This window comes from Oncorhynchus masou, chromosome 28, assembly GCF_036934945.1.
Source record: "Oncorhynchus masou masou isolate Uvic2021 chromosome 28, UVic_Omas_1.1, whole genome shotgun sequence".
NCBI lineage: Eukaryota > Metazoa > Chordata > Actinopteri > Salmoniformes > Salmonidae > Oncorhynchus > Oncorhynchus masou.
This window is the reverse complement of record NC_088239.1, coordinates 14,527,807-14,555,363: the sequence shown is the minus strand read 5'-3', so window position 1 is coordinate 14,555,363 and position 27,557 is coordinate 14,527,807. Positions and strand designations below refer to the sequence as shown.

Sequence of the window (27,557 nt, the reverse complement as noted above, 5' to 3'; positions counted from 1 at the left end):
AGTTGTGATTCTAGACTCTAGTAGTGTAGGTCTGGCGTCAGTGTAAGTTGTGATTCTAGACTCTAGTAGTGTAGGTCTGGCGTCAGTGTAAGTTGTGACTAGACTATAGTAGTGTAGGTCTGGCTTCAGTGTAAGTTGTGATTCTAGACTCTAGTAGTGTAGGTCTGGCGTCAGTGTAAGTTGTGATTCTAGACTCTAGTAGTGTAGGTCTGGCGTCAGTGTAAGTTGTGACTAGACTATAGTAGTGTAGGTCTGGCTTCAGTGTAAGTTGTGATTCTAGACTCTAGTAGTGTAGGTCTGGCGTTCAGTGTAAGTTGTGATTCTAGACTCTAGTAGTGTAGGTCTGGCGTTCAGTGTATGTTGTGACTAGGCTGTAGGAGTGTAGGCATGGCGTTCAGTGTATGTTGTGACTATACTGTAGGAGTGTATGTCTGGCGTTCCATAGAAAATTTGTTGTCTCCAGCAACAACAGTAATTTACAACATTAACAATGTCTACGCTGTATTTCTGATCAATTTGATGTTATTTTAATGGACAACGTTTTTTGCCTTTCTTTAAAAAACAAGGACATTTCTAAGTAACCCCAAACCTGCGAACAGTTGTGTACATGAAGATTAAGGCATACACACTTCTTAAAGCATTTCACTGTTAGGTCTACACTTGTTGTATTCCGCGCATGTGACAATTAAATTTGCTTTGGTTTTTTTACACACACACATACACACTACAGTGAGCCCCAGTACAGTCAGAGAGAGAAAGAACAGAACATTTTGAGTTACACAACATGCCTACCACTTTGAAGATGCCATTTTTTAAAATTGTGAAACAAACAAGAAATAAGACAAAAAACAGAAAACTAGAGCGTGCATAACTATTCAACCCCCTCCAAAGTCAATACTTTATAGAGCCACCTTTTGAAGCAATTACAGCTGCAAGTCTCTTGGGGTATGTCTCTATAAGCTTGGTACATCTAGCCACTGGGACTTTTGCCAACTCTTCTAGGTAAAACTGCTCCAGCTCCTTCAAGTTGGATGGTTTCCGCTGGTGGACAGCAATCTTTAAGTCATACCACAGATTCTCAATTGGATTGAGGTCTGGGCTTTGACTAGGTCATTCAAAGACATTTAAATGTTTCCCCTTAATCCACTCGAGTGTTGCTTTAGCAATATGCTCAGGGTCATTGTCCTGATGGAAGGTGAACCTCCGTCCCAGTCTCAAATCTCTGGAAGACTGAAACAGGTTTCCCTCAAGAATTTCCCTGTATTTAGCGCCATCCATCATTCCTTCAATTCTGACCAGTTTCCCAGTCCATGCAGATGAAAAACATCCCCACAGCATGACGCTGCCACCACCATGCTTCTCAGTGGGGATGGTGTTCTCGGGGTGATGAGAGGTGTTGGGTTTGCGCCAGACATAGCGTTTTCCTTGATGGCCAAAATGCTCAATTTTAGTCTCATCTGACCAGGGTATCTTCTTCCATATGTGTGGGGAGTCTCCCACATGCCTTTTGGCGAACACCAAACGTGTTTGCTTATTTTTTTCTTTAAGCAATGGCTTTTTTTTCTGGCCACTCTTCTGTAAAACTCAGCTCTGTGGAGTGTATGGTTTAAAGTGGTCCTATGGACAGATACTCCAATCTCCACTGTGGCGCTTTCCACCTCCTTCAGGGTTATCTTTGGTTTATTTGTTGCCTCTCTGATTAATGCCCTCCTTGCCTGGTCCGTGAGTTTTGGTGGCAGCCCTCTCTTGGCAGGTTTGTTGTGGTGCCATATTCTTTCCATTTCTTAATAATGGATTTGATGGTGCTCTATGGGATGTACAAAGTTTTGGATATTTTTTTTATAACCCAACCCTGATCTGTACTTCTCCACAACTTTGTCCCTGACCTGTTTTGGAGAGCTCATTGGTCTTCATGGTGCCACTTGCTTGGTAGTGCCCCTTGCTTAGTGGTGTTGCAGACACTGGGGCCTTTCAGAACAGATGTATATATACTGAGATCGTGTGACAGATCATGTGACACTGAGATTGCACACAGGTGGACTTTATTTAACTAATTATGTGACTTCTGAAGGTAATTGGTTGCACCAGATCTTAGTTAGGGGCTTCATAGCAGATGGGGTGAATAGATATGCACCATCACTTTTCCATTTTTTTTTCGTTTCACCTCAGCACTTTGGACTATTTTGTCTATGTCCATTACATAAAATCCAAATGAAAATCTATTTAAATTACAGGTTGTGTATCGCCTGTCGTCGGAAGGAGTGGACCAAAGCGCAGCGTGAAAAGTGTTTATGATTTATTTTATTATCAAAAAACACTCGAACAAAGTAACAAAACGAAAGCGAACAATTCTGTCAGGTAACAGAGACTAAACAGAAAATAACTACCCTCAAACACAGGTGGAAAAAAAGACTGCCTAGGTATGATTCCCAATCAGAGACAACGATAGACAGCTGCCTCTGATTGGGATCCCTACTCGGCCAAAACAAAGAAATAGACAACATAGAATGCCCCCCCAAATCACACCCTGACCTCACCAAATAGAGAAATAAAACGTCTCTCTAAGGTCAGGGTGTGACAGTACCCCCCCAAAGGTGCGGACTCCCGGCCGCAAACCTGAACCTACAGGGGAGGGTCCGGGTGGGCGTGACAGGGCGTGACAGGTTGTAATGCAACAAAATAGGAAAAATGCCAAGGGGAATGAATACTTTTGCAAGGCACTGTATTTGGCCAATATACCACGGCTAAGGGCTGTTCTTAAGCATGACGCAATGCGGAGTGCCTGCATACAGCCCTTAGCCGTGGTATATTGCCCATGTGCCACAAACCCCGCGGTGCCTTATTTCTATTATAAACTGTTTACCAACATAATTAAAATAGTTAAAATACATGTTTTGTCTAACCCGTGGTATAAGATCTGATATATCACTGTTGTCAATCAATCAGCATTCACGTCTTGAATCACATTTTTTGCAACTTGCAAAGTTTTTAGTCTGTAGTGGTGAGTATTTTGAGTCCTGCAGGGTGGATGTGTACAGCTTTATTTTCAGATCATTTTTTATCTTTACATGGTTCCAAATGTGTAAGACTGTATGTTCTCAGTTCTAACATTTTAAGAGGGTACTTCAGTGCACTTGTGTCATAGTGTGCAAGCGTACATTAGCAGGTGTGTGTGTGTGTGTGTGTGTGTGTGTGTGTGTGTGTGTGTGTGTGTGTGTGTGTGTGTGTGTGTGTGTGTGTGTGTGTGTGTGTGTGTGTGTGTGTGTGTGTGTGTGTGTGTGTGTGATTTGTTCAGTGTTTTGTCACAGTGAGGATGTGACACAGCTGCTAAGGTCAGTAGGAGACACCACGTGAGGGGGTCGTTGTCATGGCGCCCACATGAATAATAGTGTGCTCAGTGAAGACTGATGAGACTTTGGGGGGGTTTAGGAGAACATCACACTCAGCATTGATGCGTACAGTACCGCACACACACCTGCAGACACACCACAGGAAATGACATGCATTCAATGGTCACGCAAACCCATTTTTATTCTGTACTTTATTTATTTATATTGCTTATTTGATATGATCAATGATCAACATTGATATAACTGAGACGTTGTAGTGCTGTAGTTAGCTACCCATTTTCATTCATACTCAATGAGTACCTACTAGCTACATACAATAGGCTGTAAGTAGTCTATATATATACACAGTACAAACAGGTAGATACACAGCCTAAACACGGCCAACATTCACACAGTAAAAACAGTCCACTTTCCCACTATTTTCCCCAACTTCTCAGTCCCTCTCTATCACTCTAATAACTTAATTCTTAACAATCTGCATGACAATCTTTGTCTGGGTCTATAATGGGGTTTGGTGGTTGGGGGGGGGGGCTGAAGCTAGGAGTGGTGACAGCACAGCCTAGCTGAAGGGGAGCGTTGCATGCTGGGACAGCAGCCTGCTGAGAGAGAGGCATTCTGGGAGGTGGTCTGCTGCGGGCAAGGCCTCTGGGGGCTGCAGTATGGTTAATGGGCCTTTCATGTCCGGGCTACAATGCCTTTTGTCCAGGCCTAATTCAGCCAGACCAGCACAGAGAGGAGAGGGGGAGGGGGAGGGGTGGTGTGGAGGGGTTGTTTGAGAGTTTGGGACCCTCTCGCTCTGCTCCTAGTGGTCACTGGAGGGTCCAGAGTAGTCCAGAGTTTGACAACCACATAGAAACAGCCCCCCAAGCAGTAGCAACAGCAACACCAGAACACTGGCCAAGCACTGGCAAACCACACCCACACCAAAGCTTTGGGAAAACACCCTCAAATACTGATGATGACTCTCCAAAATATGTGCGTGTGTGTGTGTGTGTGTGTGTGTGTGTGTGTGTGTGTGTGTGTGTGTGTGTGTGTGTGTGTGTGTGTGTGTGTGTGTGTGTCTGTGTACACAGGACAGGGAGAGAGTATCCTTATTTTATGAGTGAGCATGTCTGATTATGGACACTGTTTAGTTTTAGTCAAACTGAATGAAGGTGATTATTTCACCAACATGTCAATAATATCATCAGTCCCATGCATACCAATAACATGTGGATATGAACTAGCAGGAGGGGGGTGCACAAAGAACAGATAGGACCAACTGCACCCTGGCAATAACACACACACACACAACCACCCAGCTACCCCAAGCACCACACACACAACCACCCAGCTACCCCAAGCACCACACACACAACCACCCAGCTACCCCAAGCACCACACACACAACCACCCAGCTACCCCAAGCACCACACACACAACCACCCAGCTACCCCAAGCACCACACACACAACCACCCAGCTACCCCAAGCACCACACACACAACCACCCAGCTACCCCAAGCACCACACACACAACCACCCAGCTACCCCAAGCACCACACACACTTCATACCCTTTCACCTTGAACAGGTGTTCAACAGGTGTCACAAACCGGCAAGGCTTTATATGCAAATAACACCCCACTGTGTTGCAATAACCGCTCAGGTGCATGGTGGGATCTCCTCCATTCAGCTCCCAGACAACCCCCCACCAACTGGACCCTGTCAAACCCCTGTTATCTTAGTTGGGATAGTCCTTTATTAATTAAGTGGACAGTTTGGCGCCCTCATTTCAAATGGCGCTGATTGAAGTGAAGTAGAATTTGCGAGGCATGTGCATGGGTTATTTTCTGTGATCACAGTAGTATGAGAGAGAGAGAGAGTACTTCTGTATGTGTGATGTTTACTGTTAATTTTTATTGTTTATTTCACTTTATATATTCACTTTATATATTATCTACCTTACTTGCTTTGGCAATGTTAACACATGTTTCCCATGCCAATAAAGCCCTTGAATTGAATTGAGTATTGCGATGCCTCTTACTGCCTCCATCTCCTGACAGCTGCGCTAGAGAGAGATAGAGGCATGCGGGCTTCAATGGACGGGCTCAATACAAACTGGAGGAGCACACCAGTCTAGGGGGTGAGGGGGAGGGGCATTTTTTTCTCCCCCCACCATGTAGAACTTGTGGGACTTTTTTGTCAGTCTTATACTGTTCCTATTAAACTATTTTATGCACAGGTACATACATTCATTATAACAACACATTTCATCATTACGCACTGCGGTGAGAACCACTGGGCCTGACAATAGAGTGTGTTTCTTGGGGGAAACTAGAGCTTTACCAAACTTTGTGATTTGGGAGCGAGCCCCTATTGTTCAGATCCCTCCCCCTTCTTGGGAAGTGGGTGGACCCGAAAAGGCGTCGCAAAGGGGAGAATTGTTTGAGAGCTCAGTCATCCAAAAACGGCCATTCAATGTGAGAACTTGGGGAGCCTAAGAAAATGTCGGTGGCATCGCAGTAAATTACTAAAGCAGTAAAGAAAAAGGAAAAGTGTTTTTCCCCCCCGGATTTTACTGAAGTAAAAAGCTGAGAAAGAGATAGATTGTTGTCCGAGGAGTAAATACCAACTATAGCACGTTTTGGTAAGTTTTTCTTTACTAATGATCCCTGTCTTGCGGTACTACGCGAAGTAATGACACATGCGTTACAAGTTAACAATATGCTTTTATTATGTAATAACGGATTCACTCAGGGAAGCATATTTTAGACACGGATGTGTGATAACATAAACCTTGTCTGTTCAGTGTTGTTCATGTTGTAATCGGGATGCGGATACCTCGCTAACTTTGTGTGTAACAATTGTTTTGTTTCCACGTTCTATTTGATTCAACTACCGTTCAGGGCAAATCAATAGAAGCAAAGACTGCGCGCTTAATATTGGGAATATAGAACGAAATGGTCATAAAAAGTAATCATTTGAAAATGTGATTTTGTAGGATGGTTGTAGAAGATAGTTTTGGGACGCATTGAGTGATGGGGATAGTAGCTTTTGACCATTTCTGCCTTCAGCTTTTTTTTTTTTAACCAAATTAGTTTCTCAAACGTTAGATCTTTGTGTCTGAATGCATTTTGTATTATTCTCATGATTAAAATGTATATTATTTTTTGGTAAAAACATTGTCATTATAAGACCAAAAGTGTGTAGATTTTTGCAGGCCTCAGTCCGTAGTCGTTCCTATAGAGGAGAGTAACAGAAAACAGACATGGCAAAGCGCTGCCAAATTCCCTCCCCAAATCGTTGGTTTCATGCCTACATCTTATTTATTAGCCTGCCTCAATGTCAACCGAAACAGATTGGATTTTATCTCATGACGCACAGCTTTGACACCACTAATTGTGTGCTTTTAAAAAGAACCCACTCCCCTCATCACTAAACCAAACGTACACTGTGCAAGAATAACCTAATTACAATAAATGGACAGCTGGCCAACTCCTCTGAACCATCAATGCGGTGGAATGCCTGAATGTCTTTTAGCTGTGAGCTGTCAAGGGCGTCTCTCAATGAGTCTCATATCATCCCTTTGCTGAGGAATCATTTAAATGACAAAATATTTTTTCCTAATCAAATGGGCTAATGAGCTCTTGGCGAATCCGCGTATGGGTGAGATAGTCACCGCTCTATTTAGAATACAATTAGCCCAACTGCCTCGCATAGAAAATAGACCTTAGTTAAACCGATAAACTGGAGAGATTGTTTCAGCTCAATCCATGATGTCAGATGGATTAAAAGTGAGGGCTTGAAATTGCCAGGGATCTCATGATACCATATTATCACGATACATTGGTGCAGATATGATACACTACATGACCAAATGTATGTGGACACCTGCTCATCGAACATCTTATTCCAAAATCATGGGCATTAATATGGAGTTGGTCCCCCCCACCTTTGCTGCTATAACAGCCTGACGTTGCTTCCAGAGGCTGTTTGGAACTCGGTAGTGAGTGTTGCAACCGAGGACAGACAATTTGTTACGTGTTACACACTTCAGCACTCGTCGGTCATGTTCTGTGAGCTTGTGTGGCCTACCACTTTGGGGCTGAACCATTGTTGCTCCTAGAAGTTTCCACTTCCCAATAACAGCACTTACTGTTGACCAGGGCAGCTCTAGCGGGGCAGAAATTTGATGAACTGACTTGTTGGAAATGTGGGACAGTGCCACGTTAAAAGTCACTAAGCTCTTCAGTAAGCCATTCTACTTACAATGTTTGTCTATGGAGATTGCATGGCTGTGTGGTCGATTTTATACACCTGTTAGCAACAGGTGTGGCTGAAAAAGCCGAATCTATTAATTTGAAGGGGTTTCCACATACTTTTGTAAATACAATACCACTCAAAAGTTTGGACACACCTACTCATGTGGGAGTTCTCACATATACTGAGCACTTGTTGGCTGCTTTTCCTTCACTCTGCAGTCCAACTCATCCCAAACAATCTCAATTGGGTTGAGATCGGGTGATTGTGGAGGCCAGGTCATTTGATGCAGTACTCCATCACTTTCCTTCTTGGTCAAATAGCCCTTACACAGCCTGAAAGTGTGTTGGGTCATTGTCCCGTTGAAAAACAAATGATAGTCCCACTATGCACAAGCCAGATGGGATGGCGTATCGCTGCAGAATGCTGTGGTAGCCATGCTGGTTAAGTGTGCTTTGAATTCTAAATAAATCACCAACAATGTCACCAGCAAAGCACCCCCACACCATCACACCTCCTCCTCCATGCTTCATGGTAGGAACCACACACGCGGAGATCATCCGTTCACCGACTCTGCATCTCACAAAGACATGGAAGTTGGAACCAAAAATCTCAAATTTGGACTCATCAGACCAAAGAACAGATTTCCACCGGTCTAATGTCCATTGCTTGTGTTTCTTGGCCCAAGCAAGTCTCTTCTTCTTATTTGTGTTCTTCAACCATGAAAGCCTGATTCATGCAGTCTCCTATGAACAGTTGATGTCAATGTGTCTGTTACTTGAACTCTGTGAAGCATTTATATGAGCTGCAATTTCTGAGGTTGGTAACTCTAATGAACTTATCCTCTGCTGTAGAGGTAACTCTGGGTCTTCCTTTCCTGTGGCGTTCCTCATGAGAACCAGTTTCATCATAGTGCTTGATGGTTTTTGCGACTGCACTTGAAGAAACTTTCAAAGTTATTGAAATGTTCCGGATTGACTGACCTTCATGTCTTAAATTAATGATAGACTGTCATTTCTCTTTGCTTATTTGAGCTGTTTTTGTCATAATATAGACTTGGTCTTTTAAAAATAGGGCTATCTTCTGTATACCAACTCTATCTTGTCACAACACACCTGATTAGCACAAACTCATTCAGGAGGAAATACATTTCACAAATGAACTTTTAACAAGACACACCTGTTAATTTAAATGCATTCCAGGTGACTACCTCATGAAGATGGTTGAGAGAATGCCAAGCGTGTGCAAAGCTGTCATCCAGGCAAAGAGTGGCTACTTTGAAAAATCTCAAATATAAAATATATTTAGATTTGTTTAACACTTTTTTGGTTACTACATTATTCCATGTGTGAGTTCATAGTTTTGATGTCTTCGCTATTATTCTACAATGTAGAAAATAGTAAAAATAAAGAAAAACCTTAGAATGAGTAGGTGTGTCCAAACCTTTGACTGGTGCTGCATAATGTATGTATTGAGATTCTCATGATTCAGTGTGTATTTATATTCGTTACTGTGATTTTATAGTTGTTGATTGTGATTTGATGTCCCAAACATATTGTTCACCATGTCTTCAGCCGAGGGACAAGAGAGAGTCATGAGAAAACAAGCTTTAATCAGTCATGGAAATAAAAGTGATGAAAACTAATTGTCTCCCTATTTAAATAGAAGATGGAGAACAAGCTATGAAAGAAAAATACTTTGTTTTGGTGCAGGTACAGTCAACTTGTGTAAAAATAAGACTTGGATATTGTCAAAACTAAAAGATACAATATATTGTAAAAAAAAGAATATCCCGATATGTAACTGTATTGATTCCCCCCCCCCATCGCTATTAAAACCCTTTCCTGCAGCCAAATGACCAAATTGTCTTCTAGTGGCCTTATGGGTGGAATATTATTAATATTTTTCATCATTTCATAATTAATAAACTTTTTTTTTTAAATGAACAGAAAGTCCGGTGTTTCTATGTCACAGAGTTGTGTTATATTTCAGTCTTCTGTGATGTCTATAAAGTGTAATGTTGGGATACAAACTCAAACTGTAATAGATTTCAACTCGACACCTGTACCATGTCAGATGCATTGTTTGGTTTCAGCCTATAACCCCGTGTGTGAGGTGTTTGTGTCAAAGCAGATTTGTTTAAGACTACCAAGAAACACTCTGACCCTGATGTAGCCCACTGCAGTAAAATGTGTGATCTTTGCATACCTTTACTTGCAGAGATCAAGAAGAATGATCTCTTGAATTAACTAAATAAGTGAACTGGTTTACCAAGAGACCATGTATGTTTGGCATTGATTCCTGTGCCTCTGTCTGAGGGACATCTAAGGAACATCTTGTTTGGTAACTCTGGTGTGGTAGAGTTTGTTGTTGACCTTCGGCGGTCTCTGGTCAAAGCTATTCTCTAATTCGTTCTAGTCTGATTGGCTTTCTCTCCTTTCTCAGTCTTCTGATCTTATTTGGTGGCAGAGTTTTGAGCAGCCTTAGCTATGTGCCGATGAACGCACACATTTTACTGTTCCATTTTCATGCCAGCCCAACATTTGATAACTATTAAGAACAGGGTTAAAGACAAGGATTGGTCCATAGGCCTATTCTGGAAAGATAACATCAGGCCTTGAAGTACTGTGTTGCCTTAATAGGTGTGTGTTTGGCATTGGTGTTTTGGTCCACTCTCAGTAGGTATGTCTTGTTCTGTCTCTGAATAGCTTGGCTTGGCTAGGACTCATTGGATAGCTCTTGTTTTGACAATGACTCAATGGATAGATCTCATCCTGTCTGTATGTATTTCCTTGGATAGTTCTGGTTCTGGGCAGGATAGCTCTTGTACTGGCTATGTTCTGGTTATGAGTCCATGGTTAGTGCTTACTCTGGCTAGGTTCTGGTTGATGTTGTTTTGCTTCTGATGCCATGAATATAGATTGGCACTGAGTCCATGGATCATTTTTGTCCTGGCTGTGACTCTGGGTGGATAGTTCTTTGGTTCTTGTTCTGGCAATGTGGGACTTTTTGAGTTCTGTCTAAGTTCTGGCTACAACTGTGGAAAGGTTTATTGTTTTCTTAGGATTTCATGTTAATTGGCAAAAGGAGAAAAATAACTCCTGAGGGTGTACTTTCATCTGTGCTACAGCGGGTACGATCATGTAGTCATAACAGCCTGCAGGCTACTATCTGCGGGCCTAACTCTCTCTCTGTGTGTGTGTGTGTGTGTGTGTGTGTGTGTGTGTGTGTGTGTGTGTGTGTGTGTGTGTGTGTGTGTGTGTGTGTGTGTGTGTGTGTGTGTGCATGATGGTTCTCCAATCAGGATTATCTCTTTACCCTGGAATGTGCAGCTTGTCACTCTTGTCTTGAACACGCCCCTCTCAGGATCACCTGCATGTTCCAGTGAAGTCAGATCTCAGTGTAGGGCGTGCTGTGTGTTTCTCATAGCCTGCACTGTGGACTGTGCTTGTGAAAGAGAGCTACTTTAGGCCGTGAGTCTATCCATATTAGGCGGTTATACTAGTGTTTTAGTGAAGTGGTGATCATACACATAGCCAACTATAAAGGCTTGGTTTCTGGAAGCTCATTTGAACATTTTCCCACAGATCAAACCTATTGTTCTGTAGATTTGCATATAGGGCTGTGTAGTTTACTTGACATATTATGCTTTAGTGTTGCAGGGGTTGTAGGGTCAGGTTTCTCATGTCCTGGTGGTTTTAGATGTCCAGTCTCAGAGAAGGCCACCTGGAGCAACAGGTGGCCAGGGTCTAGTACCCTCCCCTGGGGCTCCGAGCCGCCCTGCCTCCCAAGCCTGACCCTGCATACCTCGATAGCCTTCCACAGCCTCTTCCAGACAGGATGAGGGGGAGAGAGGGAGGGATGGAGAAAGGAGGTAGAGGAGAGGGGAATGAAGGAGGGAGGGAATAGAGAACATAGCTGTGCAAGAGAGAAGCATGGAAGAGAAAGGGAAGGGAGGACAGTGATAAAAAATGCAAGCGGAGGAGTGAAAAGTCTGCATAGTTCGAGACACATAGAAGTTGTAGATGTTTGCTCACACACCTGTATCCCTGCCACCTACCTAACAATTGATCACATTACACAGATGTACCTGAAACAATGTGCTTTTGGCCTTTCAGCGGTGTTGAATAAATCTCAGCAGTACATACAGTACATACAGTGCATTCAGAAAGTATTCAGACCCCTTGACTTTTTCCACATTTTGTTACGTTACAGTCTTATTCTAAAATGGATGAAGTTGTTTTTATCCCTAATCAATCTACATGCAATCCTCCATAATGACAAAGCAAAAACAGGTTTTTAGAATTTTTTGCAAATGTATAAAAAAAACGCCCTGAAATATCACATTTACATAAGTTTTCAGACCCTTTACTCAGTACTTTGTTGAAGCACTTTTGGCAGCAATTACAGCCATGAGTCTTCTTGGCACAACTATATTTGGGGAGGTTCTCCCATTCTTCTCTGCAGATCCTCTCAACCTCTGCCAGGTTGGATGGGGAGCGTCGCTGCACAGCTATTTTCAGGTATCTCCAAAGATGTTGGATAAGGTTCAAGTCCGGGCTCTGGCTGGACCACTCAAGGAAATCCAGAGACTTGTCTCAAAGCCTCTCCTGTGTTGTCTTGGCTGTGTGCTTAGGGTCGTTGTCCTGTTGGAAGGTGAACCTTCACTCCAGTCTGAGGTCCTGAGCGCTCTAGAGCAGGTTTTCTTTAAAGACCTCTCTGTTCTTTGCTCCATTCATTTTTCCTTTGATCCTGGCTAGTCTCCCAGTCCCAGTCCCTGTCACTTAAAAACATACCCACAGCATGATGCTGCCACCACCATGCTTCACCACCAGGTTTCCTCCAGAAGTAACACTTGGCATTTAGGCTAAAGAGTTCAATCTTGGTTTCATCAGACCAGATAATCTTGTTTCACATGGTCTGAGAGTCCTTTAGGTGCCTTTTGGCAAACTCCAAGCGGACCTTTTACTGAGGAGTGGCTTCCGTCTGGCCACTCTACTATAAAGGCCTGATTGGTGGAGTGCTGCAGAGATGGATGTCCTTCTGGAAGGTTTTCCACAGAGGAACTCTGGAGCTCTGTCAGAGTGACCTTCAGGTTCTTGGTCACCTCCCTGACCAAGGCCCTTCTCCCCCGATTGCTCAATTTGGCCGGGCGGCCAGCTCTAGGAAGAGTCTTGGTGGTTCAAAACTTCTTCCATCTAATAATGATGGAGGCCACTGTGTTCTTTGGGACCTTCAATGCAGCAGAACTATTTTGGTACCTTTCCCCAGATCTGTGCCTCGACACAATCATGTTTCGGTGTATTACGGACAATTCCTTCAGCCTCATGGCTTGATTTTTGTTCTGACATTCACTGTCAACTGTAGGACCTTATGTGTGCCTTTCCAAATCATGTCCAATCAATTGAATTTACCACAGGTGGACTCCAATCAAGTTGTAGAAACATCTCAAGGATGATCAATGGAAACAGGATGCACTTGAGCTCAATTTCGAGTCTCATAGCAAAGGGTTGAAATACTTACGTAAATAAATTATTTCAGTTTTTATTTTTTAGACATTTGCAAAAAAATATTTTGTTTTTATATGCCTTTATTTCTGTAGACCTAGCGGGAGCTTGTAGGCCTAACGGGAGCATGTAGGCCTAACAGAAGCATGTATCCTAACGGGAGCTTGTAGGCCTAACGGGAGCATGTAGGCCTAACAGGAGCATGTATCCTAACAGGAGCATGTAGGCCTAACAGGAGCTTGTATCCTAACGGGAGCTTGTAGGCCTAACGGGAGCATGTATCCTAACGGGAGCATGTAGGCCTAATGGGAGCATGTATCCTAACGGGAGCTTGTAGGCCTAATGGGAGCATGTATCCTAACGGGAGCTTGTAGGCCTAACAGGAGCATGTATCCTAACGGGAGCTTGTAGGCCTAACGGGAGCATGTAGGCCTAACAGGAGCATGTATCCTAACGGGAGCTTGTAGGCCTAACGGGAGCATGTATCCTAACGGGAGCTTGTAGGCCTAACGGGAGCATGTATCCTAACGGGATCTTGTAGGCCTAACGGGAGCATGTATCCTAACGGGAGCTTGTAGGCCTAACGGGAGCATGTAGGCCTAACAGGAGCTTGTAGGCCTAACGGGAGCTTGTAGGCCTAACGGGAGCATGTAGGCCTAACAGGAGCATGTATCCTAACGGGAGCTTGTAGGCCTAACGGGAGCATGTAGGCCTAACAGGAGCTTGTATCCTAACGGGAGCATGTAGGCCTAACAGAAGCATGTATCCTAACGGGAGCTTGTAGGCCTAATGGGAGCATGTAGGCCTAACGGGAGCTTGTATCATAACGGGAGCTTGTAGGCCTAACGGGAGCTTGTAGGCCTAACGGGAGCATGTAGGCCTAACGGGAGCATGTATCCTAACGGGAGCTTGTAGGCCTAACAGGAGCATGTATCCTAACGGGAGCTTGTATCCTAACGGGAGCTTGTAGGCCTAACGGGAGCATGTATCCTAACGGGAGCTTGTAGGCCTAACAGGAGCATGTATCCTAACGGGAGCTTGTACCCTAACGGGAGCTTGTAGGCCTAACAGGAGCATGTATCCTAACGGGAGCTTGTACCCTAACGGGAGCTTGTAGGCCTAACAGGAGCATGTATCCTAACGGGAGCTTGTACCCTAACGGGAGCTTGTAGGCCTAACGGGAGCATGTATCCTAACGGAAGCTTGTAGGCCTAACAGGAGCATGTATCCTAACGGGAGCTTGTACCCTAACGGGAGCTTGTAGGCCTAACAGGAGCATGTATCCTAACGGGAGCTTGTAGGCCTAACAGGAGCATGTATCCTAACGGGAGCTTGTACCCTAACGGGAGCTTGTAGGCCTAACAGGAGCATGTATCCTAACGGGAGCGTGTATCCTAACGGGATGGAATACACAAGCTGCATTCCAAATGAGGACAGTTTTATCACAAACTCTAAATGGACTGGTTGATTAAAGTGGAACATGCCCGTCCCTACATACTGTTGTTTTGTACTGCTGACTGCATAGTATCCATCATCAGCTTGCCACCCTGAATCAGAAGACTAGTTTTTACATAGGTAGAAGTCACACTTATGTTTGAATAAAGGCACGTGTGACCTTTAGCGTCAGTGACCTCTAGGTGTGTTGACACACACTCTGCTGTTTGTGTGTGAGAGACTGACATAGTGTTGTTAGATCATTGATAAACTCCAGACACTGGTAAGTAAGCAGAGTGTGTGTAGACAAACAGTCCTGTGTGTGCTAAGTAGATATTTGTACAAAGATTAGGTAGCGTTAAACGAGCCAAGAGCCACGCAGGCATCCTCTCAAAGACCATTCACACAGGAGCACCAGATAGCACAGCAACACTCTGACTGAAACCTCTCTCATCCTCTCTCGGTTTCTGTCTGTCTCTTTCTATCTTTGTCTCTGTCTCTTAAGGCGTCAGCATGCTGCAGTTTGGCTGGCTCCTAGCCGAACCAAACGAGTGTGTGAACATACTCCCTTAAAAGACCTTCGCTTGAAAAACAAGAAAAATTGGCCTTTACTCTCTCTCTCACACACACACACACACACACACACACACACACACACACACACACACACACACACACACACACACACACACACACACACACACACTTTGTGTGAACATAACCCCACAGGGCCATCAACATATTTTGGTTGGAGCCATGTTATGACTGTGTTATGACTGATATGACTGTTATGACTGAGTAATGGCTGTGTTATGACTGTGCTATGACTGTGTTATGACTGTGTTATGACTGATATGACTGTTATGACTGAGTAATGGCTGTGTTATGACTGTGTTATGACTGTGTTATGACTGTGTTATGACTGTGCTATGACTGTGTTATGACTGATATGACTGTTATGACTGAGTAATGGCTGTGTTATGACTGTGTTATGACTGAGTAATGGCTGTGTTATGACTGTGTTATGACTGATATGACTGTGTTATGGCTGTGTTATGACAGAGTAATGATTGAGTAATGACCCATCGCTCTGTGACAGGCACTGGAATGTCTTCTCCCTAGGGAGGGATCAACCAATGTCTTAAGCCCTCTGCATGCTATGGTTCGGCTGGCGCCTAGCCAAACTCTGCTAGGTGAACTAAATATATGCTCTCATACTCTCTTAAAATGTCTCATTCATTTTCACGTTTTTGCAGAGGAGATCTTAGTCACACAATTTTACATCTAAGATGTTTAGTGCAGTATTTCTCAAGTAAATTTTTTTGCATGAAAACAATTAGTCTCTCGTTGAATGACAATAAACACTTAATTGAAGAATCTCTACTGTTGACCAATCACTGACGTAGGGGCATAGTTTTGAGCTAGCGAACTTCGGTTTGCCTCGAAGATAAGGTTTTTTGTCCACGAACAGCCGAGTAAACCCTTACCGAAGACCATAACGAAACAAAACATCACAAAATGTCATCAGTTCCAAACTGTTTCGGATGGAAAGCATGCGGACGGACGCCGTTACTCTTCTGTTACACTGAAAGTAGTTTTTACTCTTCTGTTACACTGAAAGTAGTTTTTACTCTTCTGTTACACTGAAAGTAGTTTTTACGCTTCTGTTACACTGAAAGTAGTTTTTACTCTTCTGTTACACTGAAAGTAGTTTTTCGTTGGTTATTATTGCCATTTCTGATTGTTTCTGTGTCTAGGAGTTGCTTTTCTCTGTTCAGTAGTATTCTGGGATGCGTTCTTATTGAGTTTGTTCTCTGATTCAAAAGACATGCACTTTGTCACTCAACAACAATATTTCAGTTCGGCTCAGGAAGGTGATTTGACATTTCGGTTCGGCTCAGGAAGGTGATTTGATATTTCAGTTTGGATCAGATAGGTGATTTGGATCCTACCATCATAGGCTGGTGGCTAAACACTTCTCTTTCTTTTTACTACAAGTCCCCATCATTCCCAGAGATGTGGAAACCTGTCTTAGCTGGATGGATGGATCTGGTGGCTTTCACTGGTCTGGGATAATACCACTAGTCTATATTTGTTGCTTCACTCATCAATCAAAATAACTGGTCTGAGAACAGCAACACAGTCAGTTTTAGATTTTAGAGATGCTATCATGTTCTGTTGTGACAGTTACTGTAGCAATACAGATTACCACAGATTCTGCCTGTGTTTGTGTCTGTTGCTATTGGCACAGGTCTGTCTGTGTCTGTCTGTCTGTCTGTCTGTCTGTCTGTCTGTCTGTCTGTCTGCATTACTGCGCTTTGGCCTGCTTCTCTTTTAGTCCGGAACAACATAATTTTAGTTTGAGTGACAGGACACATGGAACTCCTCTGGCCTTGCTATAACATGTCTGAGAGTCTCTCTCTCACACACGCACGCACACGCACGCACACACACACACACACACACACACACACACACACACACACACACACACACACACACACACACACACACACACACACACACACACACACACACACACACACACACACACACACACACACACACACACACACACACACACACACACACACACACACACATACACCGGTAATCCAGTTTCTGACACTCAAAGCTCCCTTTGAAATGAGTCCCCTCCAGCTGTTCCTATGGCATTTAGGGCCACAGGCAACTCACTCAGTCACACACACACACACACAGTCACACACAGACGCACACACACAAACACAGAGACAGAGACGGACACAGAGACGGACACAGAGACAGACACAGAGACAGACACAAACACAGTGACAGACACAAACACAGAGACAGAGACAGACACAGAGACAAACACAGAGACAGACACAGAGACAAACACAGAGACAGACACAGAGACAGACACAGAGACAGACACAGAGACAGACACAGAGACAGACACAGAGACAGACACAGAGACAGACACAAACACAGAGACAGACACAAACACAGAGACAGACACAGAGAGAGAGAGACGGAGACAGAGAGAGAGAGACAGAGACACACATAGCCAGAGATACACAGAGACAAACACAGAGACAGACACAGAGACAGACACAGAGACAGACACAGAGACAGACACAGAGACAAACACAGAGACAGACACAGAGACAGACACAAACACAGAGACAGACACAAACACAGAGACAGACACAGAGAGAGAGAGACGGAGACAGAGAGAGAGAGACAGAGACACACATAGCCAGAGATACACAGAGACAGACACAGAGACACAGAGACAGAGCCAGAGACACACAGAGACAGACAGGGTTTGTCACACTAACCTGATCTTTATTACTAATAAGCAGTCTAGTACAGTCTTATTGACATATAACCCCTATCTCTCAGCCATATATTAGTGCCATATAACCCCTATCTCTCAGCCATCTATTATTGACATATAACCCCTATCTCTCAGCCATCTATTATTGACATATAACCCCTATTTCTCAGCCATCTATTATTGACATATAACCCCTATCTCTCAGCCATCTATTCGTGACATATAACCCCTATCTCTCAGCCATCTATTATTGACATATAACCCCTATCTCTCAGCTATCTATTATTGACATATAACCCCTATCTCTCAGCCATCTATTATTGACATATAACCCCTATCTCTCAGCCATCTATTAGTGACATATAACCCCTATCTCTCAGCCATCTATTCAGCTATCTATTATTGACATATAACCCCTATCTCTCAGCCATCTATTATTGACATATAACCCCTATCTCTCAGCCATCTATTATTGACATATAACCCCTATCTCTCAGCCATCTATTATTGACATATAACCCCTATCTCTCAGCCATCTATTATTGACATATAACCCCTATCTCTCAGCCATCTATTATTGACATATAACCCCTATCTCTCAGCCATCTATTATTGACATATCCCTATCTCTCAGCCATCTATTATTGACATATAACCCCTATCTCTCAGCCATCTATTATTGACATATAACCCCTATCTCTCAGCCATCTATTATTGACATATAAATCTCTCAGCCATCCTATCTATCTCTCAGCCATCTATTATTGACATATAACCCCTATCTCTCAGCCATCTATTAGTGACATATAACCCCTATCTCTCAGCCATCTATTATTGACATATAACCCCTATCTCTCAGCCATCTATTAGTGACATATAACCCCTATCTCTCAGCCATCTATTATTGACATATAACCCCTATCTCTCAGCCATCTATTAGTGACATATAACCCCTATCTCTCAGCCATCTATTATTGACATATAACCCCTATCTCTCAGCCATCTATTATTGACATATAACCCCTATCTCTCAGCCATCTATTAGTGACATATAACCCCTATCTCTCAGCCATCTATTATTGACATATAACCCCTATCTCTCAGCCATCTATTATTGACATATAACCCCTATCTCTCAGCCATCTATTATTGACATATAACCCCTATCTCTCAGCCATCTCTCTCCTTTCACTATGCCATATACCTATATGTTCTCTATCCCTCTTTCTTTTATACCTGATTTTACATTTCCTCCCCGTTTTCCCAGGCTGTTTCTTATATCTGCATTCTTTCTCCCTCTCTCTCAATTCCCATTCTTTCTCGTTTCTTTATTCATCTCTCTCCCTCCTCTCTTTCCCTTCTTTCCTCCCCTAGAGAGAGAGCAGTATGGAGGACAGGAGTCAGGCTGGGCTGAGCAGGGCTTTTGAATAATATGGAGAAATGTCTCTTGATTTATAATTGGTTCCATTCACTCTGATGTATGAGCTGCCAAAGAAGCTAGGGGCCCCTTCCACTCCACTCCTCCCTTTATTTTTTCCCTGTCTGTCTTTGTGTGTCTGTAGCTATAATCCATGTACGTTGTTATGTGTTTATCTGTCTTTGTGTGTCTGTAGCTATAATCCATGTATGTTCTGGAGGATTGAACTGGTCTTGTTTATTACAACCTATATTTTTATTTTTGTATGCCTCTGTGAGTATACTTTGACTATGTGATGATGCCAGTTTGGCGTGTGAGTGTGTATATGTGAGTATGTGTATGTGTATGTGTGTAATACTGGGCATTAGTTTGTGTGTGTGTGTGTGTGTGTGTGTGTGTGTGTGTGTGTGTGTGTGTGTGTGTGTGTGTGTGTGTGTGTGTGTGTGTGTGTGTGTGTGTTTTAGTTTGGTGTCTTCTTCCTGTGGTGTATGGGACTGATTACTTGATTACTCAGGGAGTTTGCTCTGGGGCTCTTGGCTCTTAGTGAAAGCTTCTCAGAAACGCCCTGTCTTCCCTGAAGAGAAGCAACAAATACGCACACACACACACACACACACACACACACACACACACACACACACACACACACACACACACACACACACACACACACACACACACACACACACACACACACACACACTCATTTCGTATTAAAGGCTCTTTATGCTTATGAAGTTAACTACAGTATTCCATTTAGCTGTTGCATGTGGTATGACGAAAGCAGTAACTTCTAGTCTATAGCTCATTATTATCATAAACACACACAACTGGAAACACACAAGCTGCAACACACATGCCCAGGGTGGTGTTGGGTCGTGGGTAGGGCTCAGTCAGGTGGTTCTAGTTCCCGTGGCCCGGGAGGACACAGAGGCAGACATCCATCCAGCTTCCGTCGTGACATTATGTGTTTGTTAACCATGGCATTATGAACCCTGCCGGAGCACCAGAATTAGCGTTCAATGGTTAATTTTGCCTCGTTATATAAATGATGCAAATGCAGCGGTGCCTAATTGATTAGAGCCCCCTCCGGGCCTGGCTTGATCTCCCTCGTTAATCCCTGAGACGCCTGGTGCTCGTTAGCATCGATGGAATGATGGGGTGGAGGGGGGAGAGAAAAGCTCATTAATACTTTGTGAAGAGTGTGGGGGGATCCCAACCTTGTTAGACGATGCTTTTGATGTGACATTTTTGTAGCATGGGAGCTGTTGATGTCTGGAGATGTAGAGAAATGTTGAGAGGGGGATTGTGGGTACTCAGCTCAGAGAGAGGGGTATGAGCGGGGCGCGGCCTCCTGGGTTCCACCTGCTGGAGCAGGCTCAACTGCTAACCTCACCAACTCAGACCTCACCAGCGCCACCATCAGGAGGGCACGGCGGCCTGATAGAAATGCCCTGTAAAGACCAGCTAACATGATTCCCTAATCTACATGACATAGACTTGTGTGTGTTCTACATAAAACAGTTCTATCTGAATGTTCTGTAACGTTGGTTTTACCACATTAAACGCGACCCAGAACTCTCCAGAATGTTGCGGCAACATCCATAGACATTAAAACCAGAGAGGGTGATAGCTCTGACTACAAATGGCGCATGAAGCCGGAAGTATTTGAATATGAAGCACGTTTTCATCCTGGCTGAGGTAGTCAACCTATGAGCACACCACACCCCCATAAGGGCAAGAAGTGTGCATGGGGGTGCGAGCCTCCTGTAGCCTGCCGGCCTGTGATTGGTCTGTGTCAGCACGTGGTCCTGTGTGACGACAAATGTAGTCGTCAGAATTGATCATTGTTTAATTAAATATCTTGGTTTGTAGCGAACAGAATTCACATTGGAGATTGAACTTGATCATAATAAACACATTTTAGAGCCCAAACTGGGCATCTACACAATTTTTTTGGCTCATTCTGGCGATTGGAATTCACATAGGCTTTCTAGGGCAAAACAGGATTTTTGACTTTTGGCAAAGCTCATGACTTCACGCTCCAGACCGGACACTGGGACACATTATGAGAACCCTGAGAGAACCCTCCAGAATATTCTGTTAATGTCAGAGGTCAGAGAGAACCCAGGTACTGGACTAGCCAATGAGAGGGCCAGGACTGTGTGTTGAAACGGTATGTGCATGTATAGACCTAGCCATAGCATAGGGACCTGGGATGAACTGGTTCCTGTACAGCTAACAGGATGCTCCTGAGTGCAGCTAACAGATTGTTTAGGTAACAGTGTAGGCTATTAAAGCTATAGTCTGGGATTCAGAAAACAACAAAACGGCAGCACTGCCACTTGTTTTAGTAAACGGCTGAGGGAACGGGCTGGGGAAATGTAATTCAGTCCCTCCACGATTCCGCAGGTTTTTTTTGTGATATTTGCCGGCAAAAATTGCTGCTGCAATTCTGACATTTAGCATAGCATTATACAACGATTTTGTCCAATTAGTTCAGAAAATGCGCCGATGAGGGAAAAAGTTTGTTGACTTGTGGCTTGATTGAACCATATTATGCTGTTAGTGTCGGGTGATTGGTTGAAATTGCGAGCCCTCTTTTTGTACTATGGTGATGGGTCAGATTTAAGCAATAATATTGCGATGATTTGAATGTTTCATGCGGAAATTGTGTGGTGATTGGTCAAATTTGCAAGCCCACACATATTATGCGGGGAGTTGTTGATTTTGCCACCAACAAAATGTGATCGTAGAATTGTGGAATCCTAGAGGGCCTGGTAATTCATCTTAAATTGGCACGGGGGAACAGAACAAATTAAAATGGATGCACTCACGACTAAGTCGCTCTGGACATGAGCGTCTGCTTAATGACTAAAATGTCAAACGAGAGCAGAGCTGTAGCGGTTGTTGTCTTTTATCTCCTTCACTCAGCCTGACCAGCCTGACCAGCCTGACCAAAGGGCCAGCATCCAGATTGACTGAGTGCAGGGAAAATATGTTGGACACATTCAAACGAGGCTCTCACACACCCTCTCTTTGACAAGACCCTCTGTCCTCCTGCTCGCCTGCCAGTTGGCATCCCCTCCGTTAATTTGAACCCTGTTCTGCTTTCTCAGTCAAGCCCTCTCCATCCCCTTCACCCCCCAAACCTCACCCATCCAAGCCCCCCCCTCCCCTCTCCACACTACTCTCAAGCCTATTGGTCATTGAGCCCTCCCCTTCCCCCCCTCACATTACTCTCAATCCTCTTTGTCATTGAGCCCCCCCCCACTCACCTCTCCACACTACTCTCTACCCTCATTGTCATTGAACCCCCCCGCCCCCACTCACCTCTCCACACTACTCTCAATCCTCTTGGTCATTGAACCTCCCCCCCCCACTCACCTCTCCACACTACTCTCAATCCTCTTGGTCATTGAACCCTCCCCCCGCTCACCCCTCCACACTACTCTCATTCCTCTTGGTCATTGAGCCTCCACCCCCCACTCACCCCCCCACATTGCTCTCAAACTGCCCCCCACACACACACTCTCTTCCTCTCCTCTCTTCCATTGAGCAGGCCCCATCATCAGCTCTTCCCGGGGCCCTTCAGAGTAGCGTCTCCCCTTTCTCTCTGGGGGTCCGTGGGGTCTTTGTCCCCTTTCTCTCTGGGGGTCCGTGGGGTCTTTGTCCGCGCGCCGGCTCACTGCTTTACAATGACTCTCCACTCTATTAAGGTACGTTCTGCCTGTTAGCGTCGCTAGGGGCAACCGGCCTCGCGCATGACAGCTATGCAGTGCGGCATTGTGGGCCGGCGGGCCCGAGCGAAGCAGTTGAACCCAGCAATCCTCACACTTGACACCGCATGTGTTTATCTAAAGGGGGGCCATTGTGATGTTTGGATGGGGGGGTAGTAAAGGATGTAAAATAGTGGATAGGAAGAGAGAGAGGGTGTGAGGAAGAGAGGAGGAGGAGGAGTAGGGGGGTGATACATATTCAACAGCTTAGCTACCCAACACCCCTAACCCGCCCCTCATCCTGTGTCCTCTCTCTCCATGCTAGAAAGCAGATGGAATTTGAGTGCTCAGGGAGGAGGCTCCAGCCTGGTTTTATCCAATTAGCAGCCTTGTCAAAACTCATTTATCCTGGGAGGCAGGGGAACAATAGGGCCCTGATTTGGCCCAGGGAACCCAAGAAGCCTGCCTGCACCAGCGCCACAAAGAGGCTTTATCCACTGACTCCTAATACCTCTCACCATCTCATACACCTCTCCCCATCTCATACACCTCTCACCATCTCATACACCCTTCCCCATCTCATACACCTCTCACCATCTCATACACCTCTCACCATCTCATACACCTCTCCCCATCTCATACACCTCTCACCATCGCATACACCTCTCACCTGCTCATACACCTCTCACCATCTCATACACCTCTCACCATCTCATATACCTCTCACCATCTCATACACCTCTCACCATCTCATACACCCCTCACCATCTCATACAGCCCTAACCATCTCATACACCTCTCACCATCTCATACAGCCCTCACCATCTCATACACTTCTCACCATCTCATACAGCCCTCACCATCTCATACAGCCCTCACCATCTCATACACTTCTCACCATCTCATACAGCCCTCACCATCTCATACAGCCCTCACCATCTCATACAGCTCTCACCATCTCATACTAGTACACAGCATACCGTTACACACACCAGACCTGCCAACCCTGTCCAACTTTTTAAGAGTAGCAGATGCGCGCGGCAAATTGGAGATTCAACTCGCTCGGTGTAGCACGCATAGAATTGGGGTTTTCTTTCCCTGCATGCTCGTGCGCACGCTGTTCGCGAGTCTGATTGCAATTATAGAATTGTACCAAATCAAGTCTATAAAAGGTTGGAATACTTTCTTTCTTGACAGCATTCCAAACATTAAAGCCAATGATTCCATCGACACAGACTGCAAACTATGTAAAGCTGTCTATTGTATTTATTTGCAGAGCATACATCATTTCAGATTTTTGAAATTGATCAAATTGCCTCTATATCTAATACTGGACACTCATTCATTCTTCATCGCGCAGTCTTCTAAACTCGACTCCATTTAATTCCAAGATGTTTATATTTATTTTTGATTACACTTTTGTAATGCTTTTTGTGACGTGGATCATAATTATAGTTAGTCTATCAGGTTGCGTTCTCCTCGTAACGTTACGTGGATCATAATTACTGTTAGTCTATCAGGTTGTGTTCTCCTCGTAATGTTACGTGGATCATAATTACTGTTAGTCTATCAGGTTGTGTTCTCCTCGTAATGTTACGTGGATCATAATTACTGTTAGTCTATCAGGTTGTGTTCTCCTCGTAATGTTACGTGGATCAGAATTACTGTTAGTCTATCAGGTTGCGTTCTCCTCGTAATGTTACGTGGATCATAATTACTGTTAGTCTATCAGGTTGTGTTCTCCTCGTAATGTTACGTGGATCATAATTACTGTTAGTCTATCAGGTTGCGTTCTCCTCGTAATGTTACGTGGATCATAATTACTGTTAGTCTATCAGGTTGCGTTCTCCTCGTAATGTTACGTGGATCATAATTACTGTTAGTCTATCAGGTTGCGTTCTCCTCGTAATGTTACGTGGATCATAATTATAGTTAGTCTATCAGGTTGCGTTCTCCTCGTAATGTTACGTGGAAAATACAACTAATGGGACGCAGAATTAAATGTTTTTCACACTCGCACAAATGCGAACAGTTATTTTTCGTACTTGTATTTAATTTCTTTCACTAGCAAATGCGAGTGAACTGTTGGCACATTAGAGCCCACTGAATGTCCATCTTATGTTCTCTAACGTTAGCTTGAACCAATGCGTTTACCTTTCCACCACACACAGAGTCCATGTGTTAACTTACAGCTGACAGTCCGCAAACTCAGCATCACAACAAACAGGAGGGACAGACACGAGGAAGCTACGTTGAGTAATGATGTATTCCTCTCCATGTCCATTGACACAAAACTCCGTACATGTCTGTGTGTTGCAGCTCGAGAATCGGGTTGTTAGATTTACTCAGTGGATACTTTTTTCTTCTTCATGTATTTAAAAAAAATAAAAAAATAACAGGCCTTTTTCATTTCTGCGTACTTTTAACTCGGATCTCGTACATGCGTAAATGGACAGAGAATTGCGTACTTGGTACGCAAAATGAGTGCGTGTAGGCAGGTCTGCATACACGTATATGCCCATAGTATTGATGCAACCAAGACTCATAAGTACTGCTTGCCATCTACATCTCTCACCTAAGAGCAAACAACATACTCATACACCTGTACTCACTCATACACTCCACACACATATTACATACCCAACCCATACCCACAAGTCAGTTTATTAGGTACACCACCCCATTCACAAAAAAATGGTTTGCTCCTACAGACAGTGAGTCACGTGGCCGTGGCTCGCAATATAAAGCAGGGAGACAGGCACCAAGGCATTCAGTTACTGTTGGATTTGACATTAGAATGGGCAAAATGAGTGACCAAATCAACTTTGAGCATGGTATGATCGTCGGTGCCAGGTGCCCCGGTTCCAGTATAAACTGCCGGCCTCCTGGGGTTCACCGAGAATGGAACGACAAACAACAACATCCAGTCAGCGGCAGTCCTGTGGGTCGAAAACAGCTGCTTTATGATAGAGGTCGAAGGAGACAGGCTGGCCACAAACAGGTGAAAACAGCTGGTTTATGATAGAGGTCGAAGGAGACAGGCTGGCCACAAACAGGTGAAAACAGCTGGTTTATGATAGAGGTCGAAGGAGACAGGCTGGCCACAAACAGGCAAATAACGGCGCAGTACAACAGTGGTGTTCAGAACGGCATCTCGGAACACACAACTCGGCGGTCCTTGTCACAGGTGGGCTACTACAGCAGTCGACCACACCGGGTTCCACTCCTTTCAACTAAAAACAAGAAGAAGTGGCTCCAATGGGCACAAGATCACCAACACTGGACAATTGAGGAATGGAAAAACATCGCCTGGTCCGACGAATCCTGGTTCCTGTTGCGTCATGCTGAGTCAGGATTTGGCGTAAGCAGCATGAATCCTGCCTGGTGTCAACAGTACAGGCTGGTTGCGAAGTGTAATGGTGTGGGGAATGTTTCCTGGCACACGTTAGTTCCCTTGATACCAATTGAGCAACGTTTCCATGCCCTGAAGAATTCAGGCTGTTCTGGAAGCAAAGGGGGGTCCGACCCGGTACTAGATGGGTGTACGTAATAAACTATCATACACAAACGACCCCAACACACCTCTGGAGCGCAGCCATCTGGAGCTTATAAGAGAAATTATAGTTACATATCAGGCTATTTTTATTGATGATGTTTCATTTTGACAATATCCAAGTCTTATTTTTACACTAGTTGACTGTACCTGCACCAAAACAAAGTATTTTTCTTTCATAGCTTGTTCTCCATCTTCTATTTAAATAGGGAGACAATTAGTTTTCATCACTTTTATTTCCATGACTGATTAAAACGTGTTTTCTCATGACTCTCTCTTGTCCCTCGGCTGAAGACATGGTGAACAATATGTTTGGGACATCAAATCACAATAAAATCACAGTTTGCAATACATATAGAATCGTGAGAATCGAAATATATATCATATCGGCGCGTAAGTATTGTGAGGTTCCTGGCTATTCCTAGCCCTAATTTCTTCCTGAGGTTAACTCCAGGCTATTTGCAACAGACTCTTATTATTCTGTCCTAAATCAGAGGACCTGTCTGTGTGTGTGTCTCTGGTCTTCATCAGCCTCCCTCTGCTCTGGGATACAGAGGAGGAGAGAGAGAGGACAGGAAAGAAAAGAAGAAGGCTTCATTAGTCTCTCTCTCTCTCTCTGCTTTCTCTCTGCTCTCTCTCTCTCTTTCTCTCTGCTTTCTCTCTGCTCTTCCTCTCTCTCTCGCTCTGCCCTCTCTCTCTCTCTCTTACTGTGCCCCATCTCTCTTGCTGTGCTCTCTCTCTCTCTCTCTCTTTCTCTGCTCTTCCTCTCTCTCTCTAGCTATGCCCTCTCTCTCTCTCTCTCTTGCTGTGCCCCCTCTCTTGCTGTGCTCTCTTTATCTCTCTCTCTCTCTCTCTTGCTGTGCCCTCTCTCTCTCTCTCTTTCTCTCTCTCTCTTGCTGTGCCCTTTCTCCCTCCCTCTCTCTCTCTTTCTCTCTCTCTCTCTTGCTGTGCCCTTTCTCCCTCTCTCTCTTTCTCTCTCTCTCTCTTGCTGTTTCCTCTCCCTCTCTCTCTCCCA

The 27,557-nt window shown here is 44.3% G+C and overlaps 1 protein-coding gene across 1 annotated transcript in view; it reads left to right on the top strand.

The window, feature by feature from the left end:
• The first annotated feature begins 5,779 nt into the window (after positions 1 to 5,779).
• Positions 5,780 to 27,557, top strand: part of LOC135517225 (brother of CDO-like) — a 47,565-nt gene continuing 25,787 nt past the window's right edge. Inside the window, 1 exon segment of the mRNA XM_064941337.1 lies at positions 5,780 to 5,977. The gene's annotated coding sequence lies outside the window, so the exon portion shown is untranslated.